Here is a 20796-nt window from a genome sequence, read left to right on the forward strand (position 1 = left end):
GGACGATCCTATCCACCTAAGGTGTGACAGTGCCTTAGCAACAAACAGAGACAACTATTCTAGTATTCTTCCTTTATGAATTAAGAATGAAGAGAGATGGATGGACTAACCGGTGTCTTCCGTTTGTCCCTCGATCCGATGTCTCTTCTCTTTGGGAGTTCCCAGCTACTTGTCTTCTCGCTCGCCCAGCTTCAACAGGTCTCTGCAAGATCACAAGAAGAGAACACTACACAAAGACATAGATTCATATTCATAACTAGTTCAGGATTAGGAGTAAACTAAACATACTAATGCATTCATACATCAAAGATACACCAGTATATAGGAGAAACCAAGATAGCTTTATTGATGAATAACAAGGTTCAGGAAGAGATACAACCAAGAAGGCTCCAATCCAGCATCTCCTTCCCAGCAAATGGAATTCCTATCTTCACCCCCTTCAAAGCATTAAGCACCCAATGATTCCAATCTCAAACCAACAGCAATTCTTTGCAATAACAAAATTCCCGCCCCCAGATCTCATGGAGGAGAGATCCATATATAGATGTTTGGAGAGAGGATGAGTCAGCTTGAGATCTGACTAGTGTCCTTTCCCTCTGTCAGTTCTTGTATCCACTTGGAGGTTCTTGCTTCCACTTGGAGATTGAGAACCTCTTACTCATCACTAGTCGAATTTACTGAGGCAAGTGTCATTGAGGAAGATTCTGGAAGCTTCCTGGGCCTTGACACCTTGTTGAATGAACTTGCCACTTGTCAACTCTCGTTCAGCGCACCTGGGTAGTGCTTCTACCTGCGTTGCAGTGCAGGTAGCCAGTTCAGGGTTTGCATTTCAGCGCAAACAGCTAGTGGAGCTCTTGAACTAATCCTGAATTGACTTGTTTTTTAGCAGTTTCAGGTGGAGAACTTCTGTGAATTGTTGTGGTTTGTTAGCCTTGTTCCTCTAGGGGTAGGAACAACATGTTTAGGGACTTTTGATCCCTTAGATTATGGACATTTCATTCTCAATGTTGTAAGGCACAAAAATGTCTATAACAGTTGCCCCCTAAAGTATGAGGTCGTTTATCGGGTGAAATGCTTTATCAGGAGGATCCGAAGTTCATCCAATGCTGGGAGGAGACCTGTAATAAGATACAATACAATACATTATTTTTCATACTGCTTTCATGATCTAGCTGAGGCGGGCATTCCCATGCTCAGCTTTATAAATTCATTTTTCTGTACATAGAACAGACAATCGTCTGATGGTAGACTGATAATTTTGATGAAATTATCATCCTTGGGGTAGGATGATTATCTGCTGCAATGATGTACATGTCAAATGTCTTTATCTTTCCTGAATATATATCGCAGCCCGGATGGATGAAACTAGATCCGGGGTCTTCAAATTCGTTCGATCTTCACTCTAAGTACAAGTCGATCCATGTGAGAAATGTTCTGAAGTCGAACATGGAAAGACATCGCTTGATTACCGGTCAATGAGGTAAACCGTTAACAAGCGCGAGAGGAATCACTGATAATGATAATGACCCTCAAGGTACTGCAGTACAATTTACGTGGTGTGAATTAAGGACTTGGCGTCGAACACCACGCAAAATCTTTCGGTCGAAGGTCATTGATGTATACCTGTCGCCGGAAGTGAGAAACTTGCCATTGAGGCATGCAAGCTTCAAAGTACTGAAGGGGTTGTTCCTAGATCAACTTCTTGGATAATGAGCTCATGTCGACAAGAAGCGATCCGTCAAAGGAGGGCCTTAATGAATCCCACATCAATGACACGGAACGGAGCTAATGATTTTGATGGAGGTGAAAACGATCTGTGACATATGATTCAGGGTGGCGGTCATGAAAGGATGAAGGATAATGTACGGCAGTGGATGGGACACGGTTGACTTCTCTGAATGACTTCTCTTGAACATATGGCGACACTGATGCGATGGATCGGTAGCATTACCCCAAATATGGATGGTATGGCGAGACCATGGTGATGTGACCGGTGAATGAAACAACCCAACCCGATTGTGGTACGGAGGAAAAGTGTCATGTTCAAGAGCGACTTGCTACCATCAAAGTTTTCTTGAGTTTCTCCCAATTTTTTCCCAGTCATTGCTGACCAGTACCTCTTTATTTTTGTCAAGCTTGAGGAGGATAACATATGCTTGTTCTATAACTTGCCCTTCGAGCAAGCCCATCGCTATGTTTTAACGAGCCTAGCGATAGTGAAACTCGTTCTCGTCTAAAGACAAGTTTGTCGCTATTTAATGATTTTAACGAGTCTAACGACAAAGATAACTCGGTCCTTTTCATTTTTAGAGAGTCTGAAAAGGTACATAAAGGTAACTCCAAAAGTCCTTTTTCGTCATCTAATCCCTTAAGTCCGAAAAAGTATAAAACAATACAGAAGGGATGAGTTTTCGATAGTTTTAATAAGCCGAACAAAACAAGCGCTCAAACTTTTTGTGCAATAATCCCTCAGGTCCAAAAAGATTAAAATCTAGAGGAGGGATAGCACTTCCTGTCCCTTTAACGAGCTGGAAGGCCAAGGACTCGGCAATCTTTTCATATTTTACGAGTCAGATGAAAAGAGCTTAAAGAAGACTCGTATTTTGAGGAACAAGTGATAAAACAGGTTAGCAGTTGATTCCAGGTACAGGTTGGAACTTTCCAATCACGGCAGTGTCACAAGGATGGCTAGTGAAATCACTCTTCGCAGCTGTTCCTCAAAATGGGTAAACAATCAAATGGAGGTGAACGATCGGCCAATGGAAAAGTGGAGGTGACGGTGCAAACACAACCAAGGCTTTAATGGCTGATAATGTTACATTCACAGTGGTTATTTACCGGGTAGTGGTACATTTTTTATTTTAAAATGAGCTTAAACGCTGGTGGAAACACTTGCTCATTGCTTATGTTTATTTTTTAACGAGCATGAAGTCCGCGTTAAAACTGCTCGGATCTTGCGTTTATTTTTTAACGAGCATGAACTGTGTGCTAAAACTGCTCGATTAACCCGGTCATATGATAAGAATGTCTCATTGAAGATGCTATTTTTTAGGGAGCTTAGATCTTACGTAAGCTTTGCTCCGGATCCTTTCGTTATGCAAGTTCGGAAACGACTAATCCTACGAGTTTAAAGGGTTAGACCTACGGGTTTAAAGGGAGGACCTAAAAATTTAAAAAATAAATAGCCGCCCCTTGCTTGCACTCCAAAAGGTTTGCATGCCCCCAGGTATAAAGTACGATTTCAAGGTTACCTCTACTTCATTTCCGTCAAAACATTTGTTTCACCGAGAGAGGCCTACCTCTTTCAGGTTACCCAAAGATTGTCTCGTTAATCTTTCAAACAAAACACTTCCTCGGCAATGTCTACCGAAATAGACAAAGGTGAGCGACGTAGCTCGCCAACTCACATAACTTTGACAAAAGAATCTTATTCTAGAATAACCCTTCTTCCTAGACGGACGGGGTACAGACTAGTCATATTCTCCCGCGGAAACCTACTCTATACCCAAAGTTTCCCTGCCAAAGCAGACCAGGACGCATGCCCCCTGGGTTCCAGTCATATCCTCTCGGATTACTCGCGCTCATCAGGAGGACGGACCGTGGGTTGAGACACTTCTTGCGTGAAGAGACCATTTAGGGATGGTGTATGACTATTTGCGATGCGTAATCCGGGAAATGAAAGTTGGTCCACGAGCTTGACCACTCTTCCTTCATGCGGAAAACACATTACTCTAAAGAGTGATGAGACGATGGCTCCCATGCAATATATAGTCGCGTCCAAGGAGTAGGTTATAATCCAAGGGTCCTTGAACGACCATCACGTTCATTTGAACGGTCTTCCCTTTCAATGTTATGGGCACATTGGGGAGGATCCCTAAAGGTCGACTGGTTCCTTTATCAAAGCCTGATAGATTTCTCATTTCAGGCAAAAGCGCTGGCGAACCTAGCGCTTTCCAAGCAATAGAGGAAAGGATACTCACAGATGCCCCCTCATCAATGATAGTGCCAGCCATTACCATTTTGTATATTTGAACGATAATTTTGAATGGTATACTGGCTGGTAACCGGGGTCTGCCTAGTTGGTTCCAGTCGAACAAGACAACTAGGTTGCTTGGTGGTGGGACCGAATAGACGGCCGGGTATGACCCTGACGAACTTCCTTCCTGCGATAAAGGAATGGGTGCATTGCCCCCGTGTTCGTCGGAGTCTGTGTTGATGAAGAGAATTTGGACGGTGTCGTCTTTATTCTCCTCTGTGATGGTATCATTCGAAGATAGAGCCTCTGAAGGCAAAACCGGGTCAATTTCCGCTTCAACCTTTTGACTTTCATCAGGTATGGATTCAGACGGTTCATCTTCAATGATAGGTGCTTCGGCTAACCACCTGAGCGGGCCAGCCGGGTTCTCAACTAGTGAAGGACTTGGCAGGAGTTTTTGATATCCAGGAGGAAGTTGCGCTCGTAAAATCGGGAAATCTTCCAAAACTCTTTTAGCCTCGTCTAAGAAGGGACAACGGTGGATGGCATGGTCGCCTTCACACAGTTTGCAGGGAAATCTAGCTTTCCCTCTCTGTCCTGTGGCTTCACTTTCACTAGTCGACGGTGTGTAGTCAACATGGCTATCAGAGGTTGACGCCACCGAATTGTGCAAACGGGGAGACCAGTCCCTTAGTATCCTAGGGATGCAGGGAAAATCTCTGTGGAAGTGGTCTCCCTTGCATATGAGGCATGGCGATTTAGGCCTTGCCAGTGCTGTGTGTGGATTTTTGTCAGACGACACTTGTTCGCCCCCAGTCGCTTTTGGCTCCTTCTTCTTCTTCTCTTTCTTCTTCTTCTCCTTCTTCTCCTTAGGAACTCGGTTTTTGTTTTACCAGTTCCGTCAAGCGAAGAGGAAGGAGGAGAGGAAGAATTATATGAAGTAGAAGGCTGGTGGGCGACTCTGGTCTAGTCTAACTGTTGACTCGACTGTTCAGGAATAGTGGTGTTCTGAATGACATTGGTTGAAAAGAGCCAGACCGGCAAGCCAATTGTCAGTCCTGGAAGTGACAATGTGGCCATATGGGGCGCACCAACATCTCCCCAAGAGGAGAAGGGACTAGGATTTCCACCAAGGGGAATTCCTTGGCTGGTGGGCTCCATTTTTTCAACCTAAAGATCAACGCAGGAATAAAGGGTGATTGTTCCGTTTAAAATAAAAATTTTAACGACGCTTAGACACAACTTGCTTTTTCAATTTCAGAGAGTCGAGAAAAAGCTAAAGATGACTCTAGTCTCCTTCGATGTTTTAACGAGCCCGAAGTGACAAATGCTCGGATGGACTTTTTCTGTTATAGAGTCTGAAAAAGGCCAAAAGAAACTGCTCTGGAGTTCTAGGCAGAGGGTGTGCCAAACTTTTTGCAAAACCGCAGAATACTTTTTAGGGTACGGCGGTCGATCTTCCTGAATGTTGTGTTCAGTGCATTGCGATCAGTAGGGCGGCCGACACGGCTTCCTAAGGATAAAGGTTTTATTCCTATAGGGGTCTCCCAATATATACGCGACGGTACGTGGGAGCGCAATCCGTACTGGCGCTATCGTCCCTCAGGAGGAATCACCCACCTTCAACGAGATCGACAGTCACCAGGGTTTACGACGCCAGAACACGTCTCTAGCCTAGACCTCTATGTTGTGCGTTATGTTGCAAAGCGTTGTTAAGTTCATTCAGTTTATTTTAGGTTGATATTTTTAGAAGTTTGCCTTTCTAGATCACCACGAGATGTATGATACAATTCCTAAATGCAGTCTAAAGATGATAAGCAAGCTTTATATCTTTTCAACTATGAAAATCCTAGCTACAAAGGGAAAAGAAAGACACCGTCTTTTCTCAAAGAGCAATCAGCACACTCTAATGCACTTTTCCTAAATCAAGCATGCAAACTATCAAGATGCAAATGCACAATGCAGGTGTTTGTTTTCCGCTTTCTTAGTATTGATGCCTACAAAGAAAGCTTTTTGTACAACTTTGAATTTTCTTTTAAATGACAAGTACAAACAAGTTTACTTTTTCGAAATCAGAAAGGGTAGAAGAGAATACAACACTTTACGACTTTCGAAATGAACACTTGTTTCGACACTTAAAAGAGACAAACTCAAACCAAAAGCAAAAGTAAATGTATAATCAACTGTAAACAGCCAATGAACTCTCTCCTAAGATCACAATCAACAGATCTGAATCAAGGGCTACAGGATGATTATTTCACTCATGCAAAGGAAAACTGTAAGTGACGCCACAAACACATAAAAACACTCACGGTATTTTTGTACAAAAGGAGGCGGAATTTAAGCAAAGAAAAGGAGTTATCAGACTGGTACCTATGTTGGTTACAGGCTGCAAAAATCAGAGATCAAAACAAGGCAAAACAGAGCAGAGAACCCCAGCTGCACAAGGCCAAACTGGTTCAGCGCAACCTCAACACAGGGGTTTTGACATTCAGCGCAGGTAGCCTTCACGGGACCTGCGTTGAAATGCAGAACCTCTTCACAGGGGTCGCGCTGAAGGAGAAATGAGAGTTTCTCACTGGGTTCTGGGTCACAGATTGCTGATTAATCAACGGTTTCAGGCCAAATAAAAGCAACAAGAAAGGTACAATCAAAGGGATGCTTTGAGGGGGTACTAAGATCTATCACAAAGGATCATCAAATCATTTGTGAGTCCATTGTTCAAATCATAGACAAATCCAGTGGTTGGATCAAAGCAGCAGCTGTCTACTTTGCATCTGAGAATAGCAGATGCAGTTCGATTGTTGTTGTTGAGTCTATGAAACAAACAATGATAGAGACACAAATAAAAATGACTAAATGGATCTCCGCAGCGGAGTCGCCAATTTGTTGTGGGGAAAAATGCCTATGCAGGATGATCCTATCCACCTAAGGTGTGACAGTGCCTTAGCAACAAACAGAGACAACTATTCTAGTATTCTTCCTTTATGAATTAAGAATGAAGAGAGATGGATGGACTAACTGGTGTCTTCCGTTTGTCCCTCGATCCGATGTCTCTTCTCTTTGGGAGTTCCCAGCTACTTGTCTTCTCGCTCGCCCAGCTTCAACAGGTCTCTGCAAGATCACAAGAAGAGAACACTACACAAAGACATAGATTCATATTCATAACTAGTTCAGGATTAGGAGTAAACTAAACATACTAATGCATTCATACATCAAAGATACACCAGTATATAGGAGAAACCAAGATAGCTTTATTGATGAATAACAAGGTTCAGGAAGAGATACAACCAAGAAGGCTCCAATCCAGCATCTCCTTCCCAGCAAATGGAATTCCTATCTTCACCCCCTTCAAAGCATTAAGCACCCAATGATTCCAATCTCAAACCAACAGCAATTCTTTGCAATAACAAAAGTCCCGCCCCCCAGATCTCATGGAGGAGAGATCCATATATAGATGTTTGGAGAGAGGATGAGTCAGCTTTAGATCTGACTAGTTTCCTTTCCCTCTGTCAGTTCTTGTATCCACTTGGAGGTTATTGCTTCCACTTGGAGATTGAGAACCTCTTACTCATCACTAGTCGAATTTACTGAGGCAAGTGTCATTGAGGAAGATTCTGGAAGCTTCCTGGGCCTTGACACCTTGTTGAATGAACTTGCCACTTGTCAACTCTCGTTCAGCGCACCTGGGTAGTGCTTCTACCTGCGTTGCAGTGCAGGTAGCCAGTTTAGGGTTTGCATTTCAGCGCAAACAGCTAGTGGAGCTCTTGAACTGATCCTGAATTGACTTGTTTTTTAGCAGTTTCTCGTGGAGAACTTCTGTGAATTGCTGTGGTTTGTTAGCCTTGTTCCTCTAGGGGTAGGAACAACATGTTTAGGGACTTTGGATCCCTTAGATTATGGACATTTCATGCTCAATGCTGTAAGGCACAAAAATGTCTATAACAAAGGTGCAGGCCACATTATCGATTACCAACCACCATTAGGGCCATCGACCAATACTAATTGGAGGAAGGATCAAGAAAATTGGCATAAATTTATCGAAAATCGCTGCAAAGATATGAAATAAGTGAGGGATTACTTTTTTAGCAAATAAGTAAAGTCGACGGGTATACCCTTGTGAAATGACACTAGTTGGGTCGACATGCGTGGGGGGGGGTAACAGAATGTGAGAAATAAAGAAAGAAAATGAAACCAAAAGATAAATTGGAGAAGTATTTATAACTTACAAATATGGAAGGAAGGAAGTCCTCTATCAGGGAACAACAACAAGAAAGCAATAGACCGAGTAGTGACCGACAATACAAACAAACAACTGATGGGAGAAAATTAGAGAACAAGAATACCATAGGAAATGGATGAAGAATCGGGAGCGTGAGAGCGAAGATGTAGGAGACTCCTCAAATGAGTTGAGAGGCATAGCACTGCCTGCACCGATAGAGAACGAAGGTATACTGATAACCCCTAGGGAACAAGTAGACACTATGGAAGTTGATGGCTCTAGTCCAACAATAAGGAATACCCTTATTAGATCTATGTCAAGTCCTAATGTTCTAGAATTCCTTAAATCATGAGATTATTCTTAAATACCTGCAATCTGGTAGACCGAAGAACAATACATTAACCAACAAGAAAATGAAAATGTTAACATAGAACAACCAAATAATAACAATGGATTAGAACAAATACTTCTCCAAATGACTAATCTCACGATCATACCCCCCTCGCTGCATCTCATATCCATTGAAGAAACCAAAAGTTTGGAATCAATCGACGAAGAGTCATGACCACAAGTAAGTTGGTTCACAGAATATATAGACAGGGCTTTTCATATTTATGAGATATTATATCAAAATATCATCGACAACAAAGAAGAAGACATAATCCACAGCGAGGGAACTAATCAAAATGATCAAATCCATTTGACGTGCAACATCGGCCTGAATCACATACCCATTTATGAAGGTGACGAAGACCTGAAAAGAGATTGGTTTGTCTCTGAAAATTTTTGGACCACAAAATACATCAATGATGAAGATAAGAAAATGGCTCAGTTTGCTGAATCTTTAAGGAAACACACTCTAACATGGTTCATTAACCTAACCAAGAAACAAAATAAAACAAAAGATGAGATCAATTCTAGCTTCCTCACATTCTTCAAGGCACAAGATGTTAAACATTTGGAAACACATAAACTAAAAGAAATCAAGTAGAGGCTAAATGAATTTGTCCGCGAATACAAGAAATGGTTCAAAGACCTATTAAGTTAGATCTCGTATGCTATCAACGATAATCTTCTGGTACAATGGTATGTGGCAGGCCTATTGCAGAAAATTTATGGATCGTTAGGAATGCATTAAGTTAAAACATGCAAGGAAGCCCTTAAATGAGCACAACGAATCGAACAAGATGAAAAAGGTCAATCCATTCAAAATTTCTTGATGTAGCTAACACTTCATAATAATCAACTATGGTGTACAAATTGTCATGTGGAAGGCCACACAAAAGATACCTGTAAGTTTTTAGACTATTTTGATCACGATGTGAGAAGAATGCAAACTGAAGATTATTGTGATATTTTTCAAACTGCTTCTAGTCATACTACTAAAGAATGACATTATAATTTACGGAATTACAAACCAAAGTGGTGTGCAATTTGTGAAGACAATGTACATTCCACCCAAAAATGTCCTCTAAATGGGAAAGCTAAACCTAATTACTACGTTGTTTACCATACTCAAGATACTGATCAAATCCCATAATCATCTTCATATAATGGAAGAGGACAAGGTCATGGAGGCTATGGAGGATGTTGAGGCAGTTACAGTGGTAGAGGTCGCGGTCTTTGCCGAGGACAAGGAAGATTTTATTGTTCTACATGTTGACAAGAAGGACATATTTCGACTAAATGTCTCATGAAGGATAAGACCGACTTACATTTCTGTAATATGTGTGGTCCATGTGACCACTCATTAAAACACTGTCCTAAAATCATCGAAAAAGTCCTAAACAAAATATTTGTCAACTTACTACAAACTGTTTCGAAGCATGAGATTCTAAATACTAAAAATCTTCACGTAGTCATAAGGTCTGGCACAGAGAAGATTACGAGCAACCAAGTCCATCAAGTAATTTGTCCAACAAAAAATATGATGAAATATCCTGTTATGCAAGATCACAACGATTTAATGAAACAAGTAGTCGAATTTTTTATGAAAGAAAATGAAGGACAATGTCTCTCTAAGGATCTATTCCTAGAAGAATTCATCGAACTCTTACAAGAGGAACAATATGTCACCCATCTTGTTGACTTGTTAAACATGTTAAAAAACGGTAACAAAAATAGAGAAAGGGGAAGGAACATCAGACAACTATCGTAAGTGAGTCAAATAGAATATGGTGATCCTCAGGTGGACCTGGAAATACATGGGTATATGGCTAAACAAGTTGTTGTTGATTTCATATTGCAAGTAAATATTCTTCCTGGAGAAACCTAGATTAATATGGATGACCTAACCTACATAGGACATCTAACTATCTTAAGCTAGCCAACCAAATATTTATCGAACCAATTGGTATATTACGACAAGTCTAGACATCTATAATGGGCATCCCGATGATAGCTAATTTCGAATTCAACAACCTAGTCGAAGAAATACATGTGTATCCAACATAAGTTGGTCGACCTTGGGGATGCAGAATGAAATTGACGATATCATTAGAGAAGGACATAATCAAACTAAAATTCAACGATAAAAATATCATCATTCCCTTAGACCCCCGAGAAGGTAAATCATGGGTAGAAGCCTCAAATGAAGAAGCTCAAATAAGAAAAATCTATCAAATCTTACATGAAGAATGCTATAATGTTGAACCAAATGCTTATGGTGAAATTCTAATTAGGTCACCTCTATCAATTGGACAAAATTCAAATGTCGAACTATACGAATGGCAGACGAAAAATTATGAATCAAAGGAAAATGGGTGATGGGAAATCCAGGCCATCACGACATAAAAAATTTGACCATGTTATTCTATTAAAACAATGCCAATTATGCGAGAAAATAATTGTCGAGAGACACCATCTTTACTCCTGACATATTGAACGAATGACTCTAGTAAAAATATTTGTTTTAAAGAAAGGGCCTCCCCTGTCAATCATGTAGAGCAAGTAATGAAAAAAATGGTGAACAGGGGCGAATGCAAAGCTTAGTTCAAAATTTTACCAATCAGGTAGTGAGATGGTGGGACACCCATTCTTCTTAACTTCAAACATGGACAACCGTGATAGCTTATTTTATGGAACGGTTCAGTGGGAAAATTTTATTTGTGCAAGCAAATATACCCACTTTTAGTGTTGGTCAAGACCCCATCGAACATATCAAAAGATTGTGAATTAGAATGGCGACTAATTGGCTATAAAGATGAACATGTTTGGCTGCATATGTTCCCAAATACCTTAGGTTATTTTCCAACTAAATGGTATAAGTTAGAGGAAGCAAAGAGCCAATCACTACAATGGAGAGAACTAAAAGAAAATTCCATTAAAGACTTTGAATTCAAACCGGAGGAGGCAGATTGAAAAAGCGTAGTGCAAAAAATTAAAGAATTTATCAGAGAGAAACCAGCTAACCAACAGGACTTGCATAATGATTTAATAACTTGCAACTATGTAATCAGCTCCATAGATCAAAATTTGGTTGGTCGTTTAGAAATGGAAGAAACACCCGTTGTGGGTCAAAGCTTCTTCTTGAATAAGCTTCACCCTAAAAATCACAAGAAAATCCAATCAGTGTACAAAGTCGATAAACGAGATATAGAAAAATCAGATAAGTTAGACTTTCCGCCAATATACCAAGAAGAAAAATTCAAGGAACAACCACTTGATGAATCAAAAGCACCTGACTAGATGGATGAAGAAATCAAAATTTGCGAAGTAGATATATCAAATGGCGACTAACCGAAAATTGTTCGGCTTGGCAATAATTGGTCGAAGAAACAAATTGCATAATTCTTCGAATTACTTAAGGTTTATCAAGATTTATTTGATTGAGAACACAAATACTTAAAAGGATTAGTCAAGGAAATGTTAGAAAATTATATATTACAGAGTAATGGAAAACATAAAATATTACAGAAATGTAAACACAGAAAACACATAAAACAAGAGAGACACAGATATATGTAGTTCACCCAATTTGGTCTACGTCCACTAAGAAATAGCCAATCCTTCCTTTTATATTATCTAGTAAAATGAATTGATACAACCTAAAGCAGATCTGTTGTAATTCCCTCTTCGATCTCACACAATCTCCTCTCCCTTTCTTGCTCAGAATACTAATTTACATAGTCGCAATACAATTCCCTCATATACAGCGAGGGGTTGCCTTCTAAGGTAAAAAACCTTAAATTAAAAATGACTTCTACTGTCAGATTTCTGCCTAATGAACGGCTTATATTGACTATGAAATTACAACATTTTACAAGGCAATTTTTCATCTATTTTTAGCTTCGGGGGCACTACCCCCAATCCCCCACCAAGGGGAGCTCTAAAGAATCGTAGACACCCCCCCCCCGCGGACCCCCCTGGAGGCGCACATAAACGGGCAATGTTGCCGCCACATTACGAAATGGGGTCCAATGCGGCCATATCTCTGAATAAAGAAGATAATCAGGCTCCACACCCAACAGGAAATGGGAGAAATGAATATCAACTTCATCCTGGGATTTAAACCAATAAAGAAAAAACCATACAAGTTAGTGCATAAATATAAACTTATTGTACATAAAGAAATAGAAGGGATGCTTTCTATTGGTATTATATACCCCATTGAAACATCAGAATGGGTGATTCCTATGGTCGTTCAACCAAAGAAGCATGACGCGACGAGGATGCATGTAACACCCTCCTCCCACATCTACCCAACTAACCAGCCAACAGGGGTAAACATGTGAGAAGAGGCTACTATGATCTGCTTCAACCTCTTAGGTCACCTTAAGGAAGTGAAACTGACAAAACACAACCAAACTGATCATCCACACATCCTACAGAACCTCCGGGAGCTACCCCACCTTTCCAGGTGACCAACACATGAGGAAACTCAACAGTTCAAGGACCTAGAGCCCCAATTGCTCCCTTTCCAAGTCGTCCAAGCAATTGAGGGTCCCAGTCGTTCCCATGAGCCTTCCTAAGTGTGACTGTAGCCTTTTTCTGCCAATGAATGTGAGATTTAAGGCCTAAATTTAAGGGCTAGGACCCGATCACTGCCCGGAACTTCATGGAATTTATAGAAATGAAAAGAAACATGGAGACATATACCCCATTGAAACATCAGAATGGGTGATTCCTATGGTCGTTCAACCGAAGAAGCATGACCCGACAAGGATGCATGTAACACCCTCCACCCACATCTACCCAACTAATCGGCCAACGGGTGTAAACATGTGAGGAGATGCTACTGTGATCTGATTCAACCTCTTAGGTAACCTTAAGGAAGTGGAACTAACAAAACACAACCAAATTGGTCATCCACGCATCCTACAGAACCTCAAGGAGCTACCCCTCCTTTCTAGGTGACCAACACATGAGGAAACTCAGTAGTTCAAGGACCTAGAGCCCCAGTCGCTCCCTTTCCAAGCTGTCCAAGCGACCGAGGGTTCCAGTCGCTCCCATGAGCCCTGCCTGAGTGTGACTGTGGCCTTTTTCTGCCAGTGACTGTGATATTTAAGGCTAAATTTAAGAGCTAGGACCCCGTCATTGCCTGGAACTTCATAACATAAATGAAAAGAACATAGAAACAATGATGCCAAAGCAAATTCTTGAACAAAGACTTGAATGGACCCCTACTAGCCTTGATAAACATGTCATAATTATGCACACTTATAGGTTTAAACAACATATATGAGCATAGGGGTATTGTACTTACCTGAGGATCTCTAAGAAGCACTGGTGCCTTATCACATTAGCCGCATTATCATCTATTAGGTCATATATTCATTACTCATTCATTTACAAATCAAAACATGATGACAACCATACATTTTCATTGTCATAAAACATATTCATAACCAACATAAATAATGAGGATACAACAACCATATATGCCAAAAATGATCCAATACCTCTACACATAAAATACCTAGGAAAGGAACTCTTATTGATGAATGCAAAAGCCAACCCGGTATGGGACTACCACGTTCCACTCAACAGTAGATTGGCTGAGCCAAGTCTCTCTTCATCAAATCATCCCCATGCCATATTCCAAGCATGAATGTGGGACTCAAACCAAAAGAACCAACCAGGGTTTCCTAAGGCTAAACCACCTCACCCTCATCAATAGAATCAAGCTTTACTGCAATCCTCACTAGATCACTAGGCCATAAACAAGCATGGATGCCACCAATTTCTCCATCTACATTATGAGGAATTTCATGTCTCCTAGTCTCCAGGATTTACTGCAACCTACAATCTGATCCAGGGGTCACTAGGCCATAATTTAGACACCACCCTCCAGGGTTTACCATATATGCCTCCATTCACTGGCAAGGATTCCTTAGTCTGATCAAGGGCAACCACCTCTATTCTTTATCGTATATCCTGCTATTCACCGATAGAGGATTCCTAGGCCCACCGAGGCACACAATACCTGCTTTACCACAACCCAGAATCTGGTTCAGGGATCACTGGGCCAGTGGATTTACTGCAATCCACAGTCTGGTTCAGGGATCACTAAGACATGTGTTCTTTCATTCATAGATCCACCTCATTCAACTTCGAATCCATCCAGAAATCCACCTCAACCAAAACATGATTACCCCATCTCACCATGGCTATCTCAAAATGGAAAAGCAAGGCTAAAGAACATTGTCACGCGTGGAAAAACCCATGCCCATGACAGAAAGAGAACCAAAAACACACATGCATAACCATGCATCCAAAATCTAGCAAGGAAATAACACATGCAAGTAAACCTATTGTAGTTGCTTGATCCCGCTCTTCCTTGCTTGATCTTTGCTTCCTCTTTGCTTCTTTACCTTTCTTGATCCAAAGCTGAAGTGCTCTAAGAAAACTCTAAGTGTCCAAGAGTGTGTGAGAGAGAGAATAGAGAGAGCTCCAAAATTGAACTGATAAAAGGTACCAATTGATCCTCATAAGCCCTTTTATTAATGAGGCCTCTATTTTCCTCATTTTCCATTATTTCTCTTCAATTTCCTCCTCACATGCAACATTTGACCTTTGACCTTCCTTTTCTCCTAATTTCCATTATTTTCATAAATAAATTACCAAAATGCCATTTTGTATTTCAAAAGTCTTTGTCATTGCCTTTGCCAATTTCCTTAGCTATAATAAACCAAATGAACACCCACACTAGGATGTTTTGCCCAACATTCAGCTTGGAATAAGTGTCCCATAACCGTGGTTATTATTATGCCTTTATTAACTTTTATTACATGGAATTTTCACTAGGGTTGTTACGGAACCCTCCCCCTTGGGGGAACATCATCGTTGGAGTTCAATGACACCTACAACCACAAGACTATTGAAAACAAAACATACTTCCCATGGAGCTTTATAACTTAGCTTGTTGCGGTATTTACAATGATCAACCTGCTGAGAATAACATGCCAATCATACTAACAAGACCCCCATTTCGCTTATTGGAGCTTTATAACATAAATCATGGCGGTATTTACATCCATATACATATGTACATATACCAAAATATCACCAACACATATACCCAAAACATATATCAAGGACATTCATTCAACCAACGAATAAAGAAGGATACATAGCATGCATCTAATCTTCCATCTCCCATGTAGCTTCATCAGGCCCAAAGTGCTTCCACTACACTTGAACTTGCTCGATTGCTCGATTCCAGATCATGAGCACCTTTTTCTGCAATATACATTGAGGTTCTGGTTGGAATTCTCTATATGGATCCACCTGCAATACAAACTAGTCGATCACGTGATCATCATCTTTAACATGCTTCTAGAGCAATGACACATGGAAAACATCATGGAATTTCATTTTCGGAGGTAGTGTAAGTTGATAGGCTACTGGTCCAATCCTTTCAAGGATATTGAAAGTTCCACAAAACTGAGGTGCCATCTTGGCACACTATCCAATCCGCAAGGAACTCTTCTTTGGCTTGATGTGCAAGTACACATGTTCCCCAACATGAAACTCCTTAAACAACTTGTTTCAATCTACATAACTTTTATGTTTTGTCCTATCCTGTGCTACCTTTAGATTCTTCTTGATTACCTGCATTTCCTGTTCCATTTCTGCTAACATATCCAGTCCAATTGATACCTTGTTCACCGCATCACTCCAACTGATGGAAGTATTACAACTTCACCCATACAATGCCTAAAATGGACTCATCCTCGGTGACTCTTAGTAACCATTGTTATAGGAAAACTCAACCAATGGAAGGTACTCCTCCATTTCCTCTGCTGATGCATCACATACATCCTCAACATTTCCTCCAATATCATGTCGACCCTCATTGTTTGTCCATTTTTTTGTTGATTATAACTTGTACTGAAGGCCAACTTTGTACCTAAACCTGTAAACAATTCCTTCCAAAACTTGGAAGTGAACTTTACGTCCCTATCTGACACAATATTCTTCAGAACAACATGCAATATGACCACATCTCTTATGAACACTTGTGCCACATCACTAACTGAATACGTAGTCTTCACTAGGATGAAGTGTGCTACCTTAGTCAACCTATCCACAACAACCATGATGGAATCATGTTGTTTAGATGTCCTTGGAAAACCTGTGATGAAATCCATGGAAATGACCTCCCATTACCGGCTATAGTAGTCCATCAGGATGCTTACATTTTGCCTTTACCTGTTGACAGTCCAAACATCTAGCCACAAACTCTGGCACATCCTTCTTTAGATTCGGCCAATAATAAAACTTCTTCATTGTTGTCAACGTCTTTTGGTATCTTGGGTGACTTGAACATGGTTTCGCGTGAAACTCCCTCAAGACAATATTCTTGAGGTCATTGTTGTCTAGCACATATATCTTGTCCCTAAATCCGATCAAGCCATCTGCTGAGAGATGATAGTCTACATCCTTTGCACCTATACCACTACCTATACCTGTACATGTACTATGTTGTAACCTACGCATAAGCTCTTTATACCTGCCATCATGCTGACCTGCCTATAAAATCCAATCTTGTAAGTCTGTCCCACAAGAACTCATGGTTGCAATGTGATTTATCTATATCCGCCTACTAAGAGAATTTTCAACCATTTTCTCTTTACCCTTTATATACCTTATCTCAAAGTCAAACTCACTAATCGTGGCCAACCATCTAGCTTGTCTGACATTCAGATTTGGCTGGTCAAACAAGTATCTCAACCCACTGTGATCACTCATCAATACAAACCTCCTGCCAAGAAGATAGTGCCTCCATATCTTCAACACATGAATGATCGTTGCCAACTGAAGATCATGTGTTAGATAGTTCTACTCGTGCTCATTCATTGTTCATGACTAATAACATACTACATGTCCCTCCTGCATAAGGACTCCACCAAGTCCTCTCTTGCAAGCATTTGTACACACTACAAACTCTTTTTCCAGGTCTACAATCTTTAACACTGGAGCATTTGTCAACAATTGCTTTAACTGCTCAAAACTTGTTGCACATTCCTCTATCCATTCAAATTTCTTACCTTTCCTCTGCAATGACGTAATAGGATATGCAATCCGAGAGAATTTCCTAATGAACCTCCTATAATAGCTTGCTAGCCCCATGAATGATCTTACCTCATCCACATTTCTAAGAGATGTCCACTCCATGATAGCTCTTATCTTCTTTTGATCTATTGTTATTCCTTCCTTGGAGACCACATACCCTAAGTAATTTACCTGAGTCTGAAAGAAACTGCATTTACTGAGTTTAACATACAAATGATGCTTTCTCAACAATATCAACACTGCTACTAAATGCTCAGCATGTTCTTCCTCATTCTTAGAATATACCAAAATGTCATCAATGAATACAATAAAAAACTTGTCCAAATAAGGACGCAACACACTATTCATCAAGCACATAAAGGTAGTTGGGGCATTAATCAAACCAAATGGAACTACAACAAACTTATAATGCCCATACCTGGTCTTGAAAGTTGTCTTGATATATGGATCTCAAATCAATCTTTGAGAACATTGTTACTCCTTTTAGCTAATCAAATAAGTCATCAATCCCTGGCAATGGGTACTTGTTCTTAATGGTCACCTTGTTCAACTACCTATAATCAATGCATAACCTGAGAGTACCATCTTTCTTCTTCATAAAAAATATTGATGCACCCCACAGTGATACACTCGGCCTAATGTATCCCTTGTCAAGCATTTCCTTCAACTACAACTTCAGCTCTACTAACTCTAGAGTGCTCGTCCTATATGGTGCCTTTGATGTTGGTGTTGCCCTTGGTACCAACACAATGGAGAAGTCCACTTCTCTGTGAGGCAGTAACTCTGAGATCTCTGCGGAAAACACATCCTGAAACTGCTGCAAGATTAGGTACCTACTCAATACCTCTGCATCCTCATCCTCCTTACCTTTATCACTAGAAATGTGTACTGCAAATAACACACACCCTTTTATGCAACTGTGTTTTGTCTACATAGCTGTCACCATCCTAATTGATGTTGCTTTCTTCTTACCCTGCAAGATTCTTTGCTCCTCATTGTCATCCAAGCACTCAACGGATTCGTCATAACATTCCACTTTGGTCCTATGAAGATATATCCAATCCATACCCGAAAGCATATTGTATGACCCCAATGGTAATACGTTCAAACATGCTGAAGTAGGCATTCCATTCAACTCAAATGCACAAGCTCTTACCAAATGATGATCTCTCTTCTTGGTACCTGTAGCCAATTGCACTAACCAAGATTTTGCATGCACTTCTTTATTCAAACCACACTTATCCACCAAGTCAAGGTTAACAAAATTATAATTAGATCCAGGGTCAATCAAAATAGAAACAACTTGATCACAAAGCTTACTGTCCATCTCAATGATAGATGCCTGATGATCTCCCTGCTTATTATCCAGCGTTGCATTGATATAAGGAATGTTTTGCCCAACATCCCCAATAGTTTGTGCCTCCTATGCACTATATATCTAAGGGATACCACCCTGATTCTACGGACAATCTCTATTAATATGCTCCTTACCACATGTCCAACACTCCAACCGTCTTGAACCATCACCTCTATTTTGTTGTTGTGACCCATGTCCTTGTCTAACTGCATTGAAATTCTTATGCGGTGCAATATTCTCTTTCTCTTCTACATTCTGAGGCTTTTTTCTTTTCGACTGTCATTTAACTTTACTTTTACCTTTCCCTTTCCATCCTTGTTGACATTTTGTTTTACACTTTGATTGTTCATAGCAATGCTTTAGTTTCCCAATAAGTTCCTTAAGTGATCCAGGCTTATAATACTTAATCTGATCTCTAAGTGCTAATGGAAATCCACTGATAAATCTCTAAACTTTAGCATTTTCGTCTTTAAGATACAGTACATGCCTCAATAGCTCCAAGAACTTGGTCGTATATTCCTCATCTGTCATCGATCCCATTTTGAGCTCATAAAATTCCTTGGCTTTGTTGTTGTAGTACCTTTTTTGACAAGTACTTTTTTCTGAAGACTCTCTTGAATTCATGCCAACTCAACTCTTCTGTCCTGGTGTCTCTGACCCATTTTACATATTCCCACTAGATATCTACTTTCCCTTTGAGGATGAAGATAGTTATTCGGGCCTTTATATTCTTTGTATACTCATGCAGTTCAAAGAACGTATCCATGCAAAGTAACCAAGCCTCTGCATCCTCAGGCTTCTTCAACCCTCCATCAAAAGGAAATGATTTCACTTTCTTAAACTCATTCGGCAAGTATCCCCTATCACTCCTCCTATAAAGGTGATAATGATGATGATGATGATACCTTTCAGAACCAGAACTAGAATAGCACCAATTTCCATCACCTCTCCTATCCAGAGTACCAAAAAATCTACCATCTTTGATCATGTCATCTCTACCTGACCTGTGACCACCCTGAGACCTACTGCCATATGCCCCATTAGTCCCATTCTCCTATCCATAGCTTATATAGAGTGGTCCCTATCTCTACAAGTCTGACAAACTCTGAAGGATTACTGCATTGACTTCTACTTGTTTCTCCTGTGCCTGCATGATTATGTCATTATCTACTTTACAACTCCTTATTTCTTCCTTCAAACTCCTCAATGTGTCTGCTAAGTTAGAAGAGTGCCCAACACCATGTTGCTCATTTGATTCATAGGGATAATCTTTGTAGTCTACCATCTTGCTAGTCATCTTGATCTCTTCTTGCAAGTCACACTATGTCAGCTATACCAAATCATAAACAAACCAACGTACCTTAGTATAACTCGGGGAAGATATCTCATCTGCAAGACCAACCAAATTAACATAATACATGTATAAATACAATCATAGCAATGTGTAGATATCATCCTAACCATAGTTCAGTCGTCAATGTATGACCATATTAACCACACATCATGACCTCATGCATGACAACTACACTCGTATCAAAACATGCATAACAACATATGTATGACATGCACACATCCACCTTACATACAAACACTGACATGAATATCCAGTGCATAACTGACATAAACTCATGATAAACACATCCAACAACAACACCATTAACTTTTCACATGGAAACACCACTGCAACCATAACCAACACCATGCATACACAACCAATACATAGAC

The sequence above is a fragment of the Pinus tabuliformis genome, chromosome 2_1 (genome assembly GCF_031772625.1).
Source record: "Pinus tabuliformis cultivar Carrire ecotype Pingquan chromosome 2_1, CPIR1, whole genome shotgun sequence".
Classification (NCBI taxonomy): Eukaryota; Viridiplantae; Streptophyta; class Pinopsida; order Pinales; family Pinaceae; genus Pinus; species Pinus tabuliformis.